The following is a 24,324-nucleotide window of genomic DNA, read 5'->3' as shown; positions in this document are numbered from 1 at the left end:
TTTTGTTAGCGCCCACCTAGGAAGGAATGATCATCATAAAAAATAAAAGAAATCAGAGCTCGCACAGAAAGATTTGTGTGTTCGTTTTTCCCGCGCGCCATTCAAGGGTGGAACAGTAGGAGAATAGCTTGGAGGTAGTTAGATGAACCCTCTGGCACGTACTTAATTGTGAACTGCAGAGTAATCATGTAGATGTGGGTGTAGTAGCGCTCTTCTCCAGATTTGTGAACAACACGCCTGTAAAAAATAGGAGGAAGCGTAGATTAGTACCATACACTTATTGCGATTAAAACAAAAGCACGTACTCGAGCCCAAGTCTGGAGCAATACTTTCTCTAAAGTCTGCAATCGGAAAAGAGCTGGAAAAAGGGACACCAGTTGGGTACTGATAGGAAGCGAGGAGGAAGGAAGAGGGGGGGGGGGGGGGGGAATTACAAAGCAGGACCAAAGCCTGACTGCAGTAAGATCAATTGGGTGTAGATTACAGTAGCTATGCACAAATGGTTTCCACTGGCGAGGAGCATCAAACTTATCTTAGGACTGGAGAACAGAACGGCCACAGAACTTTGACAGTGCTTGTAGGTCACAGATCATTCTCATCCTTCCGTGTGATGACTGGCATCACAGGCAGTCTATTTTATGTTCAGGAGAGATACGTTGCGCCTTAGCAACAGCTTGGTCAAGACACCGCGCCAGCACTTTTCTGACTGGCGCGTCGGCTGTCTGTGCCTTGCCAGACGGCCGCCGCATCTGCATGCGGCCTATTGTCTCAGTTGCAGGAATCTCGAGACGCATGGACGATCCCGGCCATTGCCATTCCGAGACTGTGTCCGACTTCGCTTCACAGCAGCGCCGACAATCCCCCGCTTCGTCCGATGCCGCATCTCAATAGGTCATTGTTTTGTAATCCAACTGCTGCTGACACTGTTGCTTTTGGCAGGCCTGCCTACTTCATTACTCGTTTGGACACATGTGACTTGCAAGTGTTTAAACTCAACAGAGCTATTTTGTAACTTTTAGGGCATATTCACATACGAAAAACCACATGTTCATCATTAACTGCTCCTTATCCTACAGAAGTTCAAATGTTAGGTTTTCGAATTCCAAACAGAAACTTCTAAATAAATAAACAAAACGTACTTCGGAATGGTGAACCTTTGTTCCTCTTCGGTCTACTAATTCTGTGCATCAGTTATATTTCATAACCATATTCGAGACTTAGAGATTTTGAAAAAATGTCGGCGATTGTGCAGAGATGTTTTCAGTTTCGAAAAAAGTTCCAGGGATCTTGTAAGGTAACGGGGGATAATATGGAGCTCTTCCAAGTAGTTCGTGATTTAAATTTAAAGCACAGCAGCAGAAATAATATGTTGGGATGGTGTACTTCATTCAAAATGTTTCCTAGCAGAATTAAGTTATAAAGATGTTTAGAACAACTGCAAAGTAAGTCATTATTTTATTATGAAGACACCATTCAATTTCGATCTTTGTAGTGCCAGACAAGTATTTACATGTCTCATATTTCGTGCAAAGACGTTATTAAATGAAGGGAGAGGGTGAAACTGTGCCAAAACATAGCTTTATTCCTAATTATGTAAATCTGATAGCATGTCATAAATTAGTTCTGATTTTAATTTTCCGTGCTTAATAATAAAATTGTGTATTAAATGTAGAGTGAAAATAGTGTAATGAAAACTGGACATGAAAATACTTGTTTTGTGTTTTGATGAGCGTCATAGTTCCGTTGCATAGTGTTTTGTTTTTTCAATTGCAACGAATTATAAAATTATGTGGTGATAAATGTGTGTAAAATTATATAATGTATTTTGGTTTAAATTTAAATCTTATAAAAATTTTAAACGAATCGTGGCCATGTTTAGGAATTACTTTGAATAATTTAGTGTCATGTGACCCGACTCAGGACTGGGGATATGAGCGGGGAAAGGGGGTCTTTGTCCGCTGTCCGTTGTTGTGGTAAATTCGGAGCGGCAAAGTGCCGCGAGTGTAAGCAATGGACGACAGTGTAAGCGAATAAACTGTGAAGGAACAACGTGAAAGTGTGTAGGTACGAGACAAGAAACCATGTGTACGAATTGCACCGATTATTAACTATCCAGATCGGATTTATTGTGAACGTTAATATGAACGGCCACAAAGTTAAAAGTGTTTATTTTTTTAAATAAATAAATTGCAATCTGTACTTGTATAATGTACCTTATTTTGCACAAGGTTGTGGTGTAGATAACTGTGTATTCAATTCACTACTATTCGAAGGCTAGCCAATATGACTCACTATTAGGGGCGCAAATGCAACTGCTCACAGTAAGCCCCCTTTGCAGATGACCCACGTGAAAAACAGGTAGTGAACGACCCAGAGTACAGTTGCAAGCACCTTTCAAAAGTTATAATTCTGTGTGATTAGTTTCTGAAATCATGTTTTCGTTGGCGTACAACAGAGTTCCGAAATAAGATGAAAGCCTTACAGATGGCTGCCGCGCCACATTTTTCCATGTCACGTATTTGAAAACTCGCTTATCGAATACTAGCTGGCAAACCTGGCGTTGTTTAGGTATTTACTTTGGCAGCTTCCTATTAGAAATGGAAACAAAAAATTAACTGTGTTTGTAGCGAAGTATCGACAAAATTTCATTTCCATATCTTCTTGAAAAGACCTTTGAAATTATGGAGCCGCGCGGGAATAGCCGAGCGGTCTCGAGCGCTGCAGTCATGGACTGTGCGGTTGGTCCCGGCGGAGGTTCGAGTCCTCCCTCGGGCATGGGTGTGTATGTTTGTCCTTAGGATAATTTAGGTTAAGTAGTGTGTAAGCTTTGGGACTGATGACCTTAGCAGTTAAGTCCCATAAGATTTCACACACTTTAAAAATAAAATAAAATTATGGAACAGTTCTTCAAAGAAATATGCGTAATGTATAAATGTGTAAGTACAGTATGCAAATTAAGTAACATGACCCAGGACAGTTTGTGTACGTTGGACGCAGCTGCTTTTCGTGTCTACAACGCGTCTTTTTAAGCGCCTCTATGGCAACGCCTCTTCATAGCTCTATAGAAGGCCGTCGTGCTTGTCTGCAGCCATTTGACATTCGCAGTTCTGTCAAAACCGCTGCCACGTGTCAAGGATTTCCTTGAGTTGCTAAGATTTCAGGAGGGCCTAAGCATTAAAGAATAAAATGTGTATTAAAACTTCTTGCATGATGCGGCATTTTTTCATCTATATCGCTGTCTGTGACGTCAAGTTTCTTGGACTACCTATCGTACAGCGATGTATTTGTTTGTGTACAGACATTCAGCGGTATATGTGGACACTGGCTGCGAAACATGTTGCGAATACAGTTAGTAGCACAGAGGTAATAACTTTAAACGTCATTCATGACGCGCCAATTTTCACGCATCTCAGTATTTATGAGGCTATATTTCCTGATCTATGTGTCGTGAAATGATATAGTTCGGTAGGTACATTCAGCGGCACTTGTGGATACTTGCTGAAAAATGTATTGCGAATAGAGTTGGTAAGTAATAATTTTCAGCGTCATGCACAACGCGGCAGTTTTTCCCGCTTCTCAGTGTTTATGACGTAATATCTCCTGAACTATGTCTGGTACCATGATATACTACTACCGGCGAAATTTATTGCTAATACAGTTAGTAGCACAGAAGTAATACATTTAAACGTCATGCGTTATGCTGGAGTTTTTCAAGCATGTAATTCTTCATGACGTCTCATATTCTGAACTATGCTCAATAGGTGGCTCTTACCCCGTAGCGACTGTTACATGAATGTAACGTGTACGTGTTCTAAGTTTTAATTTAGATTTTTCAATCTTTTGACACAAAATCTAGTCTTACTCTGTACTGTGCTATGGAAACACCGTGTTAACTATCTTTGTACTAACAATTGCCAGTGAAATGAGTGGTATCACAAGCACCACTCTTAAGAGTTATTCAGGCATTAATTACTATTTTTCTTTGTTTTAAAGTGTTTTAAATACCTTACAACTTAAAACTGACGTTATTGCACCGAACAACAGCTGCACAAGATTCAGGAGCACTGTTAGTGTATTTTAGTTGTATAGTATGCGACATGACTGTAAATATAAAAATTTTCTTACACACTTTTTCTTTTTGTTCGTAAGTAAGCGTGCCTAACACAAATCGATTAAATCCTGTTCTCTTTGTTTTTCTACTAGCAGCAGCTTAAACACATCCATTTTTCCTCAAAATAAGATGTACGTTTGAACTGAGATGAATAATCACATTCATTGCAGCATGACATACTGATAAGCCAGAAAATTGTGACCATTGTGCGCCAAGACACTGATTGGTGGAACTGCGGACTCATGACGCAAAGAGAAAAATATACAAGCAGGCCAGAAACGAATGGGGAAATCGTTCCAGAGACGATACGGGCACAAAATGGATAAATCCACAGTGACAACCGATTGTGCCAAAGAGTAGATTGTTATCGACCGGTGTGTGGAAATGAGTGTCTAGTAAACGGCGAAGATGGTCGTGCTACTGCCGTGAGCATTGGTGGAAAGTGGTTGAAGGATCGTGGAACCACGAGAAGGTGACATGGGTTTGAACGTCAGAGGCTCGCTCGCTCTGTCAAGCACATTAAAGTGGCGATCTGTGGCAGACCTGACGACAGAGCACAGTGCCAGTGCATCCACAAGTGTTTCTGAACACAGCACCCAATACACATGTTGAACGAGGGGCTCCGTAACATATGATCCACACGTATTCCCATGTTGACACGACAATCACCGAGATGGGACCATGGATTAATCACTCATTGTTACTCCTGATCGATGGTCGTGTTTGGATGGCTGTCAGTGTCATAAGGCAACAATCGTGCTACAGCGGTCTTAGGAGTATGATAGGGAACTAAAGCTGATGTCTTGGTCATCAGATTCGCCTGATGTGGACGCAATGGAACATATCGGGACGCAAGAGGTCGCCTGGTTCGCACCCACAAGCGACAGGTCTATAACTGACGGCAATTGCGTTACCTGTACATAGATATCTGGTGCCACATATGTCTGAAAATCCACCAAGGACTTGTCGAATCGACGAAACGGAGAACTGTCGCTATATTACGCTCCCAGTGTGGACCAACACAGTATGAAGCATGAGTTCTTTAAGATAGGCTGGAATTTAAAAGGCAGGCCAGTCTCGGCTAGTTCAGTGGCATTAAGCGAGCTCCTAGCTAGGCCGTGAGGGGTCAAGTGCTGTCTACCGGCCATAATGTCATCCTCTGCCTTGCAGGCGTCATGCGGATGCGGTATGGAGAGGCGTGCGGTCAGCACACCGCTAGCCCGGCCGCTTTGCAGACTTCCCAGACCGTGGAGCCGCTACTCCTCTGTCAAGTAGCTCCTCAGTTGGCATCACAAGGCTGACTGGAGCCCCTGCCACTCTTCCTACCAAGGAAAAATTCTTAGGAATATCAGGAATCGAACACGGGTCCTCTGCATGGCAACCATCTACGCTGTGCACTCAGCCATGGAGGCGGACCAGCACATCGCTATTGATCAGCGATATCGGCAATAACAGAGCAGAACGTTTATCTTTGAGTGGTAAAAAAGACGCAGTGCGGAGCCGGTTTCTTCTTTCTATATTGTTCCTAACAACCACCAATTAAACCTTCCTGTCTACAGCTATGGTAGTCCCTGCCCCAAGCACAAGAAAAAGACTTTGTTAATTATATCCTTTTTCTGCAGAACGTAACGAAAATATATTCTAACTCTAGTACTACGGTCAGCCATGTGTGATCTCCTTTACAAATTTACAAATCCAATGGTGGTCCGAAATTTATTTTACAGCAGGCTGACAATTTAATGTTTGACCTCCCAGAAAACAGTCAGTAGAAAGAAAGACCAGATACTATGTGCCACATCTTCAGTGAGACACACTAACTTGTTGGAGACTATCATTAGAACCTAGATCTTTTCTTTTCTTCTTTTATTATTATTACCAATTAAATTAGAAACTAGTTTGGCACATTACTCACAGCCGGCCGAAGTGGCCGTGCGGTTAAAGGCGCTGCAGTCTGGAACCGCAAGACCGCTACGGTCGCAGGTTCGAATCCTGCCTCGGGCATGGATGTTTGTGATGTCCTTAGGTTAGTTAGGTTTAACTAGTTCTAAGTTCTAGGGGACTAATGACCTCAGCAGTTGAGTCCCATAGTGCTCAGAGCCATTTGAACATTACTCACGCTGATGACCTCGATGTTGTGGTCCGAAATTTATTTTACAGCAGGCTGACAATTTAGTGTTTGACCTCCCAGAAAACAGTCAGTAGAAAGAAAGACCAGATACTATGTGCCACATCTTCAGTGAGACACACTAACTTGTTGGAGACTATCATTAGAACCTAGATCTTTTCTTTTCTTCTTTTATTATTATTACCAATTAAATTAGAAACTAGTTTGGCACATTACTCACGCTGATGACTACGATGTTGAGCGCCCATAATTCCAACACATTACTCACTGTAAGGAACATTTTCGTAATCTGCATAGGACTTCACCTTAGGTACGGAGTTATTTACATTAACACGACTTTCTCCAAAAGTAGAGAATTATTTCGGGAGACCAAAGTATCCTTTTTCTCTCCCAAAGCATAAAGCAACAAGAGCGCAGTAAAAAAATTAGTAGTCTTACTTAGAACTGGATCTGTAAATGTGTTATAAGTTTACATGATATATCTGTTCAAATCCTCAATAAACCGGTTACTTACAAAAGTTACTTTCGCTGACGTAATACTTCCCGTGATGGGTTTCAGCAAATAAGGGACAGAGAAGCGGCTTGTACACCACGAGGTCGATATCACACTGAATAGTGCGGCCTCAGAAAGAAGAATAAAAAGCCCCTGAAGCAGCTCGACTAGATGTTATGATTTTGCTTGAAACATGGGAGCCAAATATTCGGTAGTATAAATAAAAAGGGCACCGCCTATTCACAAGCAAAAAGTATATCCGAAACACTGCGTATTGTGGCAGGATACTACGGCTATTTTGTAATGTACTTGTTTTTGAAGCGCTAAGTACCGTTTACTATACCATGGCCTCGATTTGCCGTATGTCATGACAGTGAGAAAAAAGTCAGAACAAATTAAATATGTGCTGAAGAAAACGAAGTTATTTTAATTGAACTGCTAAACGAAATGTTTTGAACTAAAGTTATTCTAAAGGTGAGAAGGCTTTCTTGAGAAGGGTATATGATTGAAATCTACAAGGTGGCAGAATATTTCAAGAAGTTTTTTGGACTTTTGGCTATGACTATAACAAGAGCACGTTTGATGTGCGTTTGGGATTTCGAGTATACAGTGTTATTCATAATTATCTCTGGAGTTTCAGAAGGTGATTATGCGAACTCTACAGGACATATATGAAAATAACACTTACCAGTGGGTAGAGCGTCTTTCTAGTTCTCCTTTCGCAAAACGTGTCGTGGTGTAGTCCCAGAGCGCACCACTAGAGGACAGGTGTGTCAGAACGTACAGACAAATCATCCCGACCGTATTGTAACGCCGAATTAGTTCACGCCTACGTACTAGCAACCCAATCAACGGATTCCTAAAGTGGGATGCTGGAATTGCACCTTCCGTGGCTCCCAAGGAGCGGCTTCAGTGAACTACACGCGCTTCTTGACATTTATAGTCCGCCCCTGGTAGCTGAGTGGTCGCCGGCACGGTAGCTCAGCGTGTTCGCTCGGAGGATGAACTGCCCTCTGTAATAAAAAAAAAACGGAGTTAATGGATCAACGACGAACTGAAACGGGTGCCTTGCGACATCCGCCCTGAGCAGATGAAGAAAAAAAAAAAAAGTGGTCAGCGCGACAGAATATCAATCCTAAGGGCCCGGGTTCGATTCCCGGCTGGGTCGGAGATTTTTTACGCTCAAGGACTGATTGTTGTGTTGTCCTAATCATCATTATTTCATCCACATCGACGCGCAAGTCGCCGAAGTGGCGTCAAATCGAAAGACTTGCACCCGACGAACGGTCTACCCAACGGGAGGCCCTAGTCACACGACATTTACATATTGACATTTATCGTACTGTTAACGTTGCGCGTATTGAGCATATAATGTGAATTAAAAACCTTGACAGAATCTATGTCCTTTGATACGTTTCTATTTTCTGTACGTCTTGTAGTTTCCGCGCAATCATGCTCTGAACTACCAGAGTTTTTGAATAACCCTGTATATCATTTACGATTGTGACATTTGCTTCAACATGAGACACTGAACTTGCAGAAAATAGCAATTTCAGACAACCGTAATCCGCCATTGCCGTGTCTAACGAATATAAAGTCGTCTAGACACATCTCTCAGCACAGATCTCAAACGCAAGTTACGCTCTATGATGACCAACAAGTAAAGGTAAATCTCAAGAATCTACTTACGGATTTTCAGCGATGTACTATCAAAAAACGACGTTTTTTTCATGAAACACACACATAATTGTGAATGTGGAATGTGCTTGGTAATGCCACTTGACCAAGAGGAGGAAATTAAATCATCGTCTTATCTTCTATACTGCTACAACTGCTCATAGCATCCTGAGTACTGTCTCCCAGTTACGTATTTTCTGGAAAAGGACAGTGGTCAGTCTCTGTGTCTCACGTGAAGGGGCACTGAACACCTTATTTTTCTAGTCCCTCGTGTAATCCCCAAACACACTATGTTCTGTGCACATAATCGCATTACGAACATATATGATATCCACTCATTTATATCGAGATACCCAGCTGCACTAAGCAATAACGCTTTTCGGGAAACTATGTCTTATAAGCAATGTTGTTGCAGTGAGCAAACGCCTGCTTATTTATTACACTCGCTGTTCAGTAAGATGGGCCCTGTGGCCGAGCGGCTCTAGGCGCTTCAGTCCGGAACTGTGCTGCTGCTGCGGTCACAGGTTCGAATCCTACCTCGGGTATGGATGTGTGTGCTATCCTTAGTCTAGGGATCTGACGACCTCAGATGTTAAGTGCCATAGTGCTTAGAGCCATTTGAACCATTTGAGCTGTTCAGTATTGAGGGGGAAAGGTAGTTATCACAACACAAATCGCAGCACTGCCTGCACACGAAACAAATACTGACGTCACCGCATGTGAGCCTGGATGAGAGAGTATCGTGCAGAAAGCCGGAATATGGGCCCCCGATGTGGTCAAAATGTTTTGACCAGTTACCGTAACTGTAGTGACTAGTTTTGTTATTTGATATTAAGAAATCCTCTGAGGTTCCTCTGAGTTCATCACAAAATTATAATAAGGATTACTAAATTCTAATATGAGAACGACCTCGTAAAATAAGAGGTCAATAATGTGCCTTATTATCGCTAAGTAAAGCCTAAGTTCACTATATTACTAAGAATAGCGAAATTAATGTTGGCCAAACGATCACGAATTTTGTAGGTAGATTTATTAAGCATACTTATGATCAGGTCAAGGGCGTCCTAGGTATTCATCTGAAAACGATTAACATAAGATAGGCCACAAGCAAGATAATTTAGAAGTTTTACACAAGGCATCTAAAAGCTACACCCTGAACGTATTAACAGAAATGAAAAACTTTATTCACTGCAAAAGTGAACCACAGCGCCTGATTAGCAAACAAAACGACTTGAGATAGTACTTTGACATTTTCGAAGACTTACTAGCGTAGTAGTGCGGTGATTAGAGCGGACTGGACAGGGGATGGTGTTTGTCTGCAGTGCACCGTGCGTGCATTCGTCGCGGACTACGGCAGCCATCGTGTCGCGTGACTAGGCCCTCCCGACGGGTAGCAGTTCGCCGGGTGCAAGTCTTTCGATTTGACGCCACTTCGCCGACTTTAGCGTCGATGGAGATGAAATGATGATGATTAGGAAAACACAACACCCAGTCCCTGAGCGGAGAAAATCTCCGACCCAGCCGAGAATCGAACCCGGGCCCTTAGAATTGACATTCTGTCGCGCCGACTGCTCAGCTACCGGGGGCCATGCCAACACATTAAGCAAACACAACAGCCGCGAGGAGACGACGGTACCAAAGTCGACAGCTTTTCCTCTGTTAACTTATTAATGCCATTGCTACATACTCGTATTTTAGTAAATTCGTTATGTTTTATAGCTTCAAATTACGAAAAGAAGAAGTCGTTGCAATACAGCTTTACAGATCTTACAGTACAGAAGAACTCAAATAAGGGTCTGACTCGTATAATTTTAAAGTCAACCGTTAAACTGTTTTTAACAGCACAATTGCGCATTTTATTTTTATTTTTGTAAATTATTTTTATGAAATAACTGTATGCTGTTTTGCAACACCCCACCTGTCACTTATCTGGTTTTGGCGTGTGTTCGCCCCAGCTAATTGACTAACAGATCAACAGAGAGTGCAAAACTGCCGCAATATCGGATAACACAAAAAAGTAATAAGGCCCTGTGACTCCTGATTGAACTGTCGTGACAGTGTTGACATTAACTGATTCAGAATTGATCACTTTTAATTAAACAGGGCTGCACATTGATGTTATATTTAGCTATTGAACACCATATGCAAATGTTGAACATAAAATTAATTAAGAAAGTCACTTGGAATTTCAAATACTTGATTGAAAACAGATGCAGTCGATTAGCACAAATTTATTTTAACTCCCGACCTTCAATCATCACATTACAAGACTCTCCTATCAGGCAGTGGTAATAAATTGCGTTTGCGTGGAGTAAAGCACGATAACTCGTAAGTAATTCCTATCGACTGACCCAGGCGTAATGCAAAGAGCGAGAAGAATTCTACAATACACGGCCCATGAAACCCTCGAGGAAACTTTGCCGACATGATCCAACAAATTAATCAGTGGCCGGAGCGGGCGCAATATCACCGAATACAGCGTGGCGGAGCGGCATCGTTGTGCAGACGTCGGCCGACCTCGTGGTGCTGCAAGGCTGTGCTCGTCTATTCACTCCTAGCTATCTTGCTCAGCACATAGCTGAACCAAAACATCCTATCTCCAAGCTCAATCATTTGATTTGCTAAGTCCTAAACTGCAGAGATGCTCACTCTTTCTCAGGCAAGCTGAGTAAAGAACGCCACGTCCGCACTCTAGGCAATCTCGGAATGGAAGACCACTACGGGGACTTCTCCCAGTCCACTCTTCGCCTCGGTTTCCCCTCCAGCAAAATCACTTACGCCAATTGCAGTGCAAGTCACGTTCATTATGCACCACTTCCCAGCGCCGACCAATGCCTGCTCTGGGAAGTGAACAAATTCCCACAAATTTTCCCTTCCTCTCAACTTCTGCTATTTAGCTCCTCCCAGGCGACCCATCTGCACAAAACACCAATTTTTCCGGAATTCTAAGTCCCAGGAGAGTACTTCAAATTCCTTGGTCCTTCGTTCCCATCGAAGGCCGGCCTATTTCATTCTGTCGCTCTTCACCTGATTTACTTCAGACTCTGCGGACCGTGAATTCAGCGTGAAGTTGCTATAGTCACGAACACGCATATTTTGGTCTCTGTTGACTGCTCCACCATAGCTTTGCGCGGCTTTCTCGTATGTTTCAGTGAAAACGGGATGACAGACATTTATCAACAGGCATACAAGTTCTCCATCTGCTTCCCGGTACACCAGCATGGGGTCAACCACCAACTCACTGTCACTCATCTTAAGGCAGCTGGAGCCCGTGCCCTGTTACTGCTTTCTCAGAGCTTGAGCCGCCCTAAGCTGCCTATTGACGCTTCTCTTTGCCGCCCCCCCACCGGCCACGGTCACTCGAATACTTCCCTGGGATAAACTAGCCTCCAGTAAATCGATGCGTTTCCACAAAGTTTTCATGTCGTGTGAATTACTTTAAAACCATCACCCAACATTAATTATTCCAATACGTCCATACTATACCCCCTACATGATGCATTGTGTCTTGTCAGTCATTTTTGTTCAGCCCCACTGTTTGCTCAACGCGAGTTAGGCGATCTTTAATGACTTCATATAAGGGGCATAGTTCTTGTCATCTTACAGTTTTTTATGAATTGATTGAATCTTCAAATTCTTGTTGTTACTTTGAATATTAGCGTGATCTTTCCTATTCATTATTTTTATTGATTACTTTTTGAAATGACTGTATCTTTAATTTTTAGACATTAATTTGAATTTTAGTTGGCAAGTCCATTTCCATTTACGCCACCCATCGACCACATATTGTTATTTAGGGCAGGCTGCTTCGCGGTACAGAGCTAGCCACGGTAACATTTTAAACGTGGAATTCTTCATTTTCTTCTATATAATATATAATTGTATTTTTCTTAAAAATATTGCTTGTCAGTTGTTTTGCTTTTCTGACAAATTCTGATAATGACTGGTGGAAAAAAATCGCAATGCCAAAAATAATTAATGTAGAGTCATGAAATTTCGTGAATATATTTTTTTAGGGAGCATTGCAAGGTCAAAGGTTAATGTAAGGACGAGGTAAGCCATCGCAAATGTGAAAACACATTACTAACTGATCTAACCACCAGAATGTTAATGCAAGCATGCAAACGCGCACGAATTATTTTGTACATGTGCTGGATGTCAATTTGTGGGATGGAGTTCCATGCCTATTGCACTTGGTCGGTCAGTACAAGGATGGTTAATGCTGTTTATGGATAACGCTGAAATCTCTTCCGATGATGTCTCATATGACCTCTATTGGAGACGGATCTATTGATCGAGGAGGCCAAGGCAATACGTTTCAGTCTGTAGAGCTGTTGGATTACAACAGTGATACGTGGGCGAACGTTACCCTGTTGGGAACCACCCTGAAACGGTGTCCGTGAATGGCTGCACAACAGGTCGAATCACCAGGACGACATTCAGATTTGCAGTCAGGGTGCGTGGGATAAACACAAAAGTGCTCGTGCTGTCACACAAAATCGCACACCAGGCCATAACACGTAAGTGTAGGTTCAATGTGCCGTGCCTAGCACGCAGGTATGCTGGTTGCAGGCCTTCAGCGGATCTCCTCCTATCCAACACACAGCCATCACTGGCACCGAGATAGAACCAGCTATTGTCAGAAAACGCAACAGACCTTCAACCCGCCCTCCAATGAGCTCTCACTCTGAAGCCGCAAATGGCAGTGGTATGTCAGTGGAACGCACGCTACAGGGCGTCTGGCTCGGAGCTGTCCTTGAAGTAACCGATTTTTAACAGTACGTTGTGTCACTGTGCTGCCAACTGCTGCTCAAATTGCTGATCCAGATGCATTACGATGCGACTGAGCCACACGCCTAACACGATGGTCTTTGCTCTCGGTGGTGCCACGTGGCCGTCCGGAGCACAATTTTCTTGCGACCATACAATCAAGGGGCCACCGGTGCTAGCAATCAAGTACAGTGCCTAAATTTGTGCCAAGTCTTCCTGCAGTATCACAGAAGGAACATCCAACTTCTCGTAGCCCTATTACATGACTCCATTCAAATTCATTGAGGTACAGATAATGGCGTCTTTGTCGCCTTAAAGCCATTCTTGGCCAACGAACTCACCACGTCCAAACTCAAACGCATCTAACACTCACGAGCGTTGCAGTCTTATGTGACTGGAGCGACATTTGAATATTCATAGTCTCCAGACGTAGAAACACGCCTACCAACATTCGTTTATGTACCACAACTCCTTCTTGCTGCTGCGATTTTTTCCATCGATCAAGAATAGCGATAATGACGGCGGACTCATACAATGGTTTTATGCCATTTATAGAAAAAAAAAACAGCATCACTTCTTTTCCTGATTTCGGCTCGTGCGAAGGAATGAGCTGCCATTCCTATTCATTCATACACTTCACTTAGAGTGTCCGCAACAGTGTTCAAGCTCTCATAAAAGCGAAGGGCTGACACACCCCATATTAATGTCTACTGATAGATGTGTGGATGCTTTTGATCGTATGGTGTATTTAGTGACTGTTAGCGTCCGGCCCCGGTAGCTGAGTAGTCAGCGCGACGGAATGTCAATCCTTAGGGCCCGGGTTCGATTCCCAGCTGGGTGTTGTGTTGTCCTAATCATCATCATTTCATCCCCATCGACGCGCAAGTCGCCGAAGTGGCGTCAAATCGAAAGACTTGCACCAGGCGAACGGTCTACCCGACGGGAGGCCCTAGTCACACGACATTAAAATCACAAGTGACTGTTAGCGATTTATGTCACTGTACAAGTACTTTGTACTGCACTTGTCACGCTGTATTTTGTCTCGTAGCCTCAACAAATGGCTCTGAGCACTATGGGACTTAACATCTATGGTCATCAGTCCCCTAGAACTTAGAACTACTTAAACCTAACTAACCTAAAGACATCACACAACACCCAGCCATCACGAGGCAGAGAAAATCCCTGACCCCGCCGGGAATCGAACCCGGGAACCCGGGCGTGGGAAGCGAGAACGCTACCGCACGACCATGAGATGCGGGCGTAGCCTCAACAAAATTCTTTTCTTATCTCTTAATTTAGCGCGCTTTGTATTTTTAAAGAAGCATTATATTTTACATAATTACGAGAGAGGTGAATTCATGACGGTGAATTTGTGTTGGTGCGCTGTTCCTCCAGGAAGCACTGCGGTTCGGCTTACGAAACAATCGTCCTTGGGTCGGCAGAAAGGGCTCTGCGGTTCGCATTCCGCGCTCGCCATCCTTTCCTAGCAACCGCTCATCATTTGTTTCACGAGACGTCACGCCTGCACGCTGTCTGCAGCTGGTGCACTGCCAATGTCAACTACGTGTCGTGGTTGCGGCACCGCTGCTTCCAAGGAATCACAGAGATCTTGGCATCAGTACATCCAAATCTCTCCCTGTTCTCAAATACACGCAACACTTACTCATTCTGCCAAATAAAAAAGCTTTTTCAATTACGACGTTGAGTAGTCTGCGTCGTCATCCAAATATTTTCTGGCGGACAGATTTTGTGAACACTGTAGGAGCTACGGAACTTCTCGTGTAGTCTTCGGCGATTCTAAGACATAAAGACAAAATGCTGCTCTCGTTCTTTCGGTCGTATGTTGATGTCTTGGAGAGTCTTTTTTTCTTATGCTCGCTCGTCTACGTAGAAATGAGTTGAGTAGTTGAACATAGTTACTAGTAATGGACACAATGCACACACATGACTGTGATATCGCTCAAATGGCGTAATGTTCCTGTTAAGACACGCTTCACGTAGGCCTCTCCCAAGACAGTTCTAGAGTGGGGTTTGCTGCTATAAGGGAGTGGCAGATGTCCTCTAGGAATTTACCAACAACTACACGTGACTGTATACGATGATCTCTCATCGTTTTAAGATGAGATTACGTTAGATTAACATGTGCTTTTTCGTTCCCCACATCCGCAATGAGAAGATACTCAAGGATGTGGAACACATCGGAACATAATATTACACAATACATGTTTACAAAGAAAGAAGGATACGTCAGTGGACCTACTACGGATCCCAAGTGCAGTGTAGTAATAAACTTGTGTCGAAACATCTAAAAGTACAATACACTGAGCTGCATATGATAATTCTTAGGCTATTGAAGCCACGCATCATGGAGGAGAAAAGTAAGTCTACAGCATTTATTCACGTTGATCACCTTTCTTTCGCCAGTGGAGTGGAAGAGATTCGCCACTAATAAATTTCTTACGTTCCGCTTGACAGAGCGTTACGGAGATGCTCAACAAATTCCACTCGCAGACGTTAAAAGAGAGGCGCTGTGTATACTTTTCGGGAAGAGTCGGACAACATATTTCCATCCACATACGTCTCGCGTACTGATCATGAGGGCAAAGTTTGAGAAATTAGAGCCAATACAATCATTCCTCCCACGAGCTATTCGCGAGTGCAACAGGGTTGGAAGGCTCGTTAGTGGTACAAAAAGTATCCTATAACACACACCATTAAGTATCTGGCTCTCCGAGTATGATGTAGATGTGGATTATTTATGAAAAATTTCATTAAGGAATAACTATATTGCGAAGCAAGAGTTAGTGTCCTCGGTTCCTTCAACAGGCCTGTGCAGGATGTTCTTGAGTTCACAGGACAAGTCATTCGTTTTACACGCTTTTCGACTCAGAAAACTTCAGTGCGGCTCGTTGAGTTGCCAAAAAAGCCCTGTGTTAGATTATGGAAAGAATGTAAGCGCATCTTGCTAGTTCTTTTAACTTTAAATCACCTACGTCTGACAGCATGCGCCTGGCAAATAAATATTTGTTAAGGAACTTTAACAGTTCCGTGGTATATTTCTCCAAGCTGAATTTACTATCAAGCTGTAATCCCTAGATTTTGACACTATGATTTTCTTTCATCTGTATGTTGTCATATTTAGACATATACTGGCGGGTGACCTCTTTGAAGTTCTCAACTACATACAGTGAGTTATTTTCTTTTTAATTTTCGTGGCAAAGAATACACTAGGAGCAAATTACTAATGTTCATAAAAATTTTACGAACTGATCTTTCTAAAACTATACCTGATTTCCTATTTATTGCGATATTTCTATGATCTGCAAACAAAACAAGCTAGGCATCTGATAAGGTTACTGATGAAAGGTCAGTCATATGCATTACAAAAAATGAAGGCCGTAAGATGGAATACTTCCAGTTGAATTATACCTGATAGGTTAATACGAGGCTCTTGCTTTTTGACACCCTTTGTTTCCAGTCACAGAGATTCGACATTAACTGTTTCACAGTATTTTATGATACGCCGTAATAATCTAATTAATTAAAAAGGATACAGTGATTTACACAGTCAGCTTCATTTGACAGATCACAAAACATTCAGGAACAAGTAATTTAATATCTAATTACTTAAGTACATTCACGCTGTATGAGTAAATAGCCCTCTCCATATGGGATCCGTTTAGAAATCCTATCTGTTACTTTGACAGTAAATCGTCAGATGGATAAGAAACTGACTGTACACCTTTCCAAAAAGATTAGAGAATGCTGGCAAAAGTGGAACTGGAGAAAGTTCCTTTTTCACCCTTCTTATACAAAGGCTTAATTTCAATAATTCAACCATTCGGGAAACATTCCACTGAGAAATAGCTGATAACTGGATATGTTACTAAACTCATAACAAAACTCCTTCATTAACTTACTTGCCATTTTAAGTTAACCACAATAATTTTTTGATTTTAAAGGTTTTATGGTATGTACATTACTTCTACTGGTGTAACGAGTCATATTCATATATTTTATGACAAAGAAAAAAATCTCTCACCACGAAGGAATTATTTGAACAGGACGGAAATTAGTAGGTGTCGTGTATAAGTACAATCTAACAGCAACTACAGTTTCAGAAATATTGGATGATTTATTCAGGAGAAAAACCTTCATAGATTGAGCAAACCAATACCGCGTTGGTCCACCTCTGGACCTTATGCAAGCAGTTACTAGGCTTGGCTTGATTGGGAGAGTTGGTGGCTGTCCTAATGAGGGATACCGTGCCAAATTCTCTCCAATAGCCGCGATAGATTATCTCAGTCCCGAGCTATTTGGATGGCCGTGCTCATAGCGCTCCAAACGTTCCCAATTGGGGAGAGATCCGGCAATCTTGCTGACCAAGGTGGGTTTTGGGAAGCACAAAGGCGAGCGGTCAGAAACTGTCGCCGTGTGCGGGCGGGAATTATCTTGCTGGAATGTAAGCCCAGCGTGGCTTGTCATGAAGGACAACAAAACGGGAGGTAGAATATTGTCGACGTATCACTGTACTGTAAAGGTGCCGCGGATGGCAACCAAACTATGAAAAAGAGATGGCGCCCCTAGTTATCAGCCCGTATGGCGGCGACAGTCGTGTTGGTATCCCACAGCTATCCGGGGCGTCTTCAGACACGTTTTCGGCCTAAAATCTTATTCACTGGAGTAGAATTGTCTTCAGTGATGAGTCTCCCTTCGAAATGAGTTTCGATGACCAGCGAAGACGGGTCTCCAGACGCCCCGGACAACTGTGAAATACCAGCCTGAGTGCCGCTTCCCATGTGGCCCGACAACCATGAGTGATGGTATTGGGTGTCTTTTCTCTTCGTAGCAGGCTCAGTTTGGTTGTGATGAGCAACACTCTTACAGCACAGCGTTACGTCGACGATATTCTACACCCTAATTTGTTGCTTAAGATGGCAAACCATCTTGCGATTATATTTCAGCAAGATAATGCCCGCTTGCACACGACCAGAATTTCTTTAGCTTGTCTTCGTCATTACCGAACTCCACCTTGACCAGCATGGTCGTCGAATGTCTCCCGAATTGAGGGCACTGGAAGTGTTAAGGGGAGGAGCCCTCCAACCAGCTCGGGATTTTGACGATTTTATACGCCAATCTGGAAAAAACTTTAGGACGATATCCCTTAGGGGGACGTCTAATATCTCCGTCAAGCAAAGCCAAGCCGAATAACTGGTTGTATGAGGGTCAAAGGTGGACCAACATGTTGTTGACTTGCCCAATTTGTGAAGCTCATTCTGTTGAATAAATCATCCAGTTTTTCTCAAATTCTAATTATTTGTTTACCTGTGCATTTACATCTCATCTACGGATTTTCTTTCCATTCGAATAATTAATTCGTGGTGCGTCGTTATATCTGTCTTAGAGTGTATTACTAACGTTAATTGTAATGGCTCGTTTGAATATTTCATAGGACCCGCTATTGAACCCGACAAATTCATCTCTTCAGTAATAGTTACGAAAGGATTTTTAAAAAGTTTTGTTGGACTGCACATGTCTAATGTATCATTTATACTTAATGCTACCTGCTCCTTTCCATTTCTGGGCCGGGCGGGATTAGCCGAGCGGTCTAGGGCGCTGCAGTCATGGACTGAGCGGCTGGTCCCGGCGAAGTTTCGAGTCCTCCCTCGGGCATGGGTGTGTGTGTTTGTCCTTAGGATAATTTAGGTTAAGTAGTGTGTAAGCTTAGGGACTGATGATCTTAGCAGTTAAGTCCCATCTGCTCCTTCACAGCAGCTAAAATTGACTACATTTTGTTACGTGATGTAAGTATTCGATTTGATGCCTTTATTACTGTCTTCAATATTTTGCGGTACGTATAGTATCAACATCAGAACTGTTTCTGAGACACAGATAGAGTTTCCTTTTTGTCTTACAAGATATCTTTACTCTTTGAGTAATCCATGACTTCTACGAAGACTGCGGTCTAATGTGGGTTACTTTTGGAGGAAAACAGCTCTGAAATAAAAGTAAGAACTCTTATTAACAAAGTTTTCGTTCATGCCATGATGCATCACACAGTTAAGTGTCTTTGAAGAGTTGCCTAACGTAATTTTGGTGCTGACAGTGTTCGCAAGTGCGATATCAAGTTCTTCAATGAATTTTGCAACACTTCTCTTCAATGGCCATACGTCACGATCACTCAACACACACTTACGTCCGCGTTATGATTTAGCGGCGAATGTTTGGCTCAAATGGCTCTGAGCACTATGGGACTTAACTACTGTGGTCAGCAGTCCCCTAGAACTTAGAACTACTTAAACCTAACTAACCTAAGGAAATCACACACATCCATGCCCGAGGCAGGATTCGAACCTGCGACCGCAGCAGTCGCGTGGTTCCGGACTGCGCGCCTAGAACCTCTAGACCACCGCGGCCGGCCGGCGAATGTTTCTCCGATTTCCCTGTACGCAGTATAAATCTTCGATATGGTGCCTCTTGAAACACCAAACACTTCGGCTGTCTTGGGTAGGGAAGCACCAACTATACGAGCACCAACAATTTGCCCACGTTTGAAGTAACTGTGCTGCGATATAACGCACTACTTCTCACCACGTCTGACACTTGCAACGTACTGCGAACACTGCTCTGGTGACGCCCGTGGTCAAATACAACAGTGAAACGTGCAGTCTTGGCTAGCATTTGCATTTATGTTCAAACACGGATATCTCGCTGTTTTCCCATAGTTTCGTTCAACCTCTGCCTACAGAGTAATTTTTACTGAGGTAACTGTTATTACAGTTTAACCCTTTGTTTCCTGACGTAAGAAAAAATTTACTTTTTAACATTTTCTTTGCGGAATTTATGCTATTGTGGCCTCAAATGACGGTAGAATTTTTTGTAAAATTTTATTTTATTTTTCACAACTTTTTTCTCTCCTGGTACTCAGAGGTACCGTCAGACTCCATGGACAGAACCACAACATGTGCAGAAAAATGCTCCAATTTTTATAACTTGTACTTTATTCCACATAAATATTAAATATTTTTTCATTAGAAAATTAATTAAGAGAAATACGATATTTCAGATTTTTTTTAAATTTCGCATAAATTTATTCTAGAGCAATTTCACAATACATAGTAACTTAGCTATACATTTTTGACAGTATATACATATCACGTATTTAGTGATACCTCATGAAATTGTAGGAAACAGTTCTTTTTCTCATTGCAGCATAAATACACTTTACATGTACTACACTGTGAATGTGGTCTCGACTGAATTTTATTTTTCGCACACATTTCGCATCGTCCTCTTTTACAACTGAACACTACAAAATGGTTTCCTCGGTTGCCAAGATGTACATCCTTCAGAACAGAAAAGTTATCCTTCCTTCTCTCTGGGAGAGTTATTTCATCTTTACCAGAGTTTCTCTTTTTGAGATTTGGCACTTGCTGTTCATTCATTAGCCCTAGTGCCACAGCACGCCTGAATTCCAGCAGTGGCAGTGCCCCATGTAGATCACTGAAAATGACGTAAGCATTGACAAAAGCAATTTCTATTGCTCACCAGAAGAGACGGTGCCACCATTTCTTTGATCGCTTGTCAAGACCATAAGCTGAACGTAATCTGTCTGCATGATCCACACCACCCATGTTTTTATTGTAATCACATACAATAACTGGACATGGTGTAGTCATACTAGTTCCATCTTTCTGTTTTCTTGTCACTACTCTCTGTTCAGTGCCATGAAAGTTTGACGCAAAATACAATACTTTATTTCCATCCATTGAAATACTGTTAGATCTAAAGATGACTCTCTGTGATTTGATTTAGACATTTTTCTTTAGGTAAATTCCCTGGCAAACCTTTCCTGTTTGTTCTAATTGTTCCACAGGCAAATGTATTTACGGATTTCTGTGTGAGAAAAAGTGGACAGAACAACTAGTGAGAGGTAACGCATTCTTGCTACAATAAAGTGTCCGCACAACCCGACGGTACTAATAAGTCCGCCTTATATTTTCCACTTTATCTCATTCACTTGTAACGTAATGCTTCAAACTGTTATAAAAAAACAAAGAAGGTAAGTACGTACAATGGAAAACTCAACGGAAGTTTCAATAAACTGCGCACAAATTCAGGCAATACCATGGAAACAAGGACATACAATCTTCTGTTTTCACAGCAGCGCGCGAAAAACAATTTCAAGCTCTGACCGCCAGTGAGATCTATGTATTGCACAATAACATCTATGAAACAGTAGAGCAGAGTTACTGTTACGTACCGACACGCTCTCAGATTACGAAACTGCACCACAATAAAATAATGAGAGTCAAAACTTACTGGTACTTTTAAGTACCGTCAGGCAACAAAGGGTTAAATAACTTATCTTTACGAGGTAGCAAAGCTCATGAGCCTGACCTGGCGCAGGACTCCCAAAGGGAGACAACAGGAGACAGTAACTACTAAACTCCTCCGGCTCATATACTGTTTCACAACCTGTGTAATCTACATAAGGATTTCAGACAGCTAAACAGTATTTTTCAGTATATACAGATCAGCTACTTCGAAGCAATTAGTTATTTAGGGCACATTTCTCAGTTACTCCATACCTCTGGTGGATATCGTTATAGCTACACGATCGTAACTAATATCGTACGATGCTACTAGTTTACCTGCCGATGAGTGAACAAGCAAATAGTGTTTTGTTTTGCACGTGTCTGAGTTAATGGATACAGAAATAAACGATATGACCACTGCTACTCGAATATTTGTAAAAAATGAATTTTTTACAGGTCCGGTATATACTTTGCGGATAGTGAAGTCTTCTACTCCTCGATTCCTGTCCCATTCTCCACCCAAATTTTGAACACAAATTTTTAGTAAATACCCCTCCCCCCAGTTGCGAATTTAGGTACTATGATAATTGTGCTATGTTTGTTGACTGCTACACCTTGACAAAAATATATAACAAAATTATATGCGCTACTGAGCTGGGTAGCTCTTGTTATTAAAGAAGTTAGCGCACAAAAAAATACATTCAGCGTTTAAAGGAAAACAAAAGCTACTCTAAGCTACCAGCATCAATTACTTATATACGTTTAGCTGTTCACCGCATGGGACATTGCCTCGTGTACGTTTCATTTTTTGAATCAGCTTCTCAAATAAATTTACAGATTGTATTTTAACCATATTGAACTGTGTGACTGTTCCTTTGAAAAAACATTGTTTGGCGCTGACTGTATAGTATATTACGGTATAACGGTAACTGTTTCATGTATTATAATATGACTGTGTGATTCCACATTCATACGAACATTTGCGGAAAATGTAATATCTTCCGTGCTTCCATATATGTAACATCTCTGTACCTCTCAGCTTTTATCTCTTTGACCATAATGAACGTGCGATCGGAAATCGTTCATGCGACCCCGGTGGCGGGCGTTGTGATCAATTATTTGTGATCGTCATTTTTATCTGTTTTCCGTCGTTCCCTTACTTACTCCAAATTACATACCTCCGCTAATTATATGTGTGAGTTGCTAGGGAATCCCAGACGATTTTATGTTATTAGTGAGTTGGATGTCTGGTGTTATTGACGTTTCTTCTGCGGATTCTTTCATATGGAAGAATCTAATTCCATGTTTAAGCAGCGTAGGAAGTTGTTCGACTTTTTGTAGCAAATATGGAACACTGCCGGACGAGGAAAGAAGGGACTGTGTAGACTGTGGTGGTGCAAAGTGTGTAAAACTTCGTAAGAACAGTTTCGATGCTGAAATACCGCTACAATTTCATTGCGAACAGTGCGAAAAACTGACGAGTGTCAGGAATAATAAATGGTTCGACTCTTCCAAATTATCCATCCAGACCATCGTAATGGACTTCCACATGACGACAACACCGACAACGAGTAAGGTACGTCGTCTCCTTTGCAATTACAAGTAATTTTGTAACGTTCTTCTTTTGTCGTTGCTGTAGTGACCAACGTAAACACACTCATAACGCCCGCCAGAGACGCATGATCGATTTCCGATCGCACTTTCGATATGTATAGTTTGGATCCAGCGACTTCGATATGCAGTCATTCTTGGAAATTACCATGATTTCTGTATTCGAATTCAAACACGTTGGAAACTGTGAGCTCACATCTCATATACAACGTGGCAAGTGGCATTACTGTTTGAACACAGGAATATAGTGGTTTAGATGATTACTTTGGTAACAAATCTGGAACTACGATTTCGATTCTCTATCAGTTTGTACGTACACGCAGCTGTAGTCACTTAGCCACTTCCAATGCTTTAACTTATATCTCCCCAGTCCACATCAAATGGTTCAAATGGCTCTGAGCACTATGGGACTTAACTTCTGAGGTCATCAGTCCCCTAGAACTTAGAATTACTTGAACCTAACTACCCTAAGGACATCACACACATCCATGCCCGAGGCATAATTCGAACCTGCGACCGTAGCGGTCGCGCGGTTACAGACTGTAGCGCCTAGAATCGCTCGGCCACCTCGGCCGGCTGGTCCACATCATGTAATTTGCTGTTTAGGTTAAACAGTGAACGCCAACCTTGAATGTGGAAACATGAACTGAATGTGCGGTCACGTCAACACGAGCATTTGCTCGCAACCCGCCATGATTTAAATCAACCGCCTTCAGATCTGACAGATAGCGAATTTTATTTAAGGTTTACGGACGGTAATAGACATCGCTCACACTAAAGGCTTTAGGTACGACATGACTTTCAACATTTTACACTACAGTCTAGAGTTGACGAATACTGCTGGCCAACACAAAACAGTCAATGGCGACAAAAGCTAGTGTACTATCCCGTTTGTCGACAACATTTCAGAAACTCTTGCTAAAATGTTAAAATCCCGCTTTTATAAACCTGCATTTTATAATGACAATAAAATGGCTAGAACATTATTATTGAACATTGGGTTGGAAATGGTTTACACAAGATCATCTACAAACACCGTGGAAAATTGCATATATAAGACAATCGTGCATACCTGTGGCAGTTAGACTGAACATAACGGGAAATGAGATTGCAAACGACAGATCTAACTTTCTGCCAAGCATTTCATAAAGAAATATTATCAGTTAAATATTTATTGTGACGTTCTTCAGAAGCTAAGAAAAGTAGAGAAGACGACACC

Source organism: Schistocerca serialis, chromosome 2 (genome assembly GCF_023864345.2).
Source record: "Schistocerca serialis cubense isolate TAMUIC-IGC-003099 chromosome 2, iqSchSeri2.2, whole genome shotgun sequence".
NCBI lineage: Eukaryota > Metazoa > Arthropoda > Insecta > Orthoptera > Acrididae > Schistocerca > Schistocerca serialis.
Note: the sequence above shows the minus strand (reverse complement) of the source record.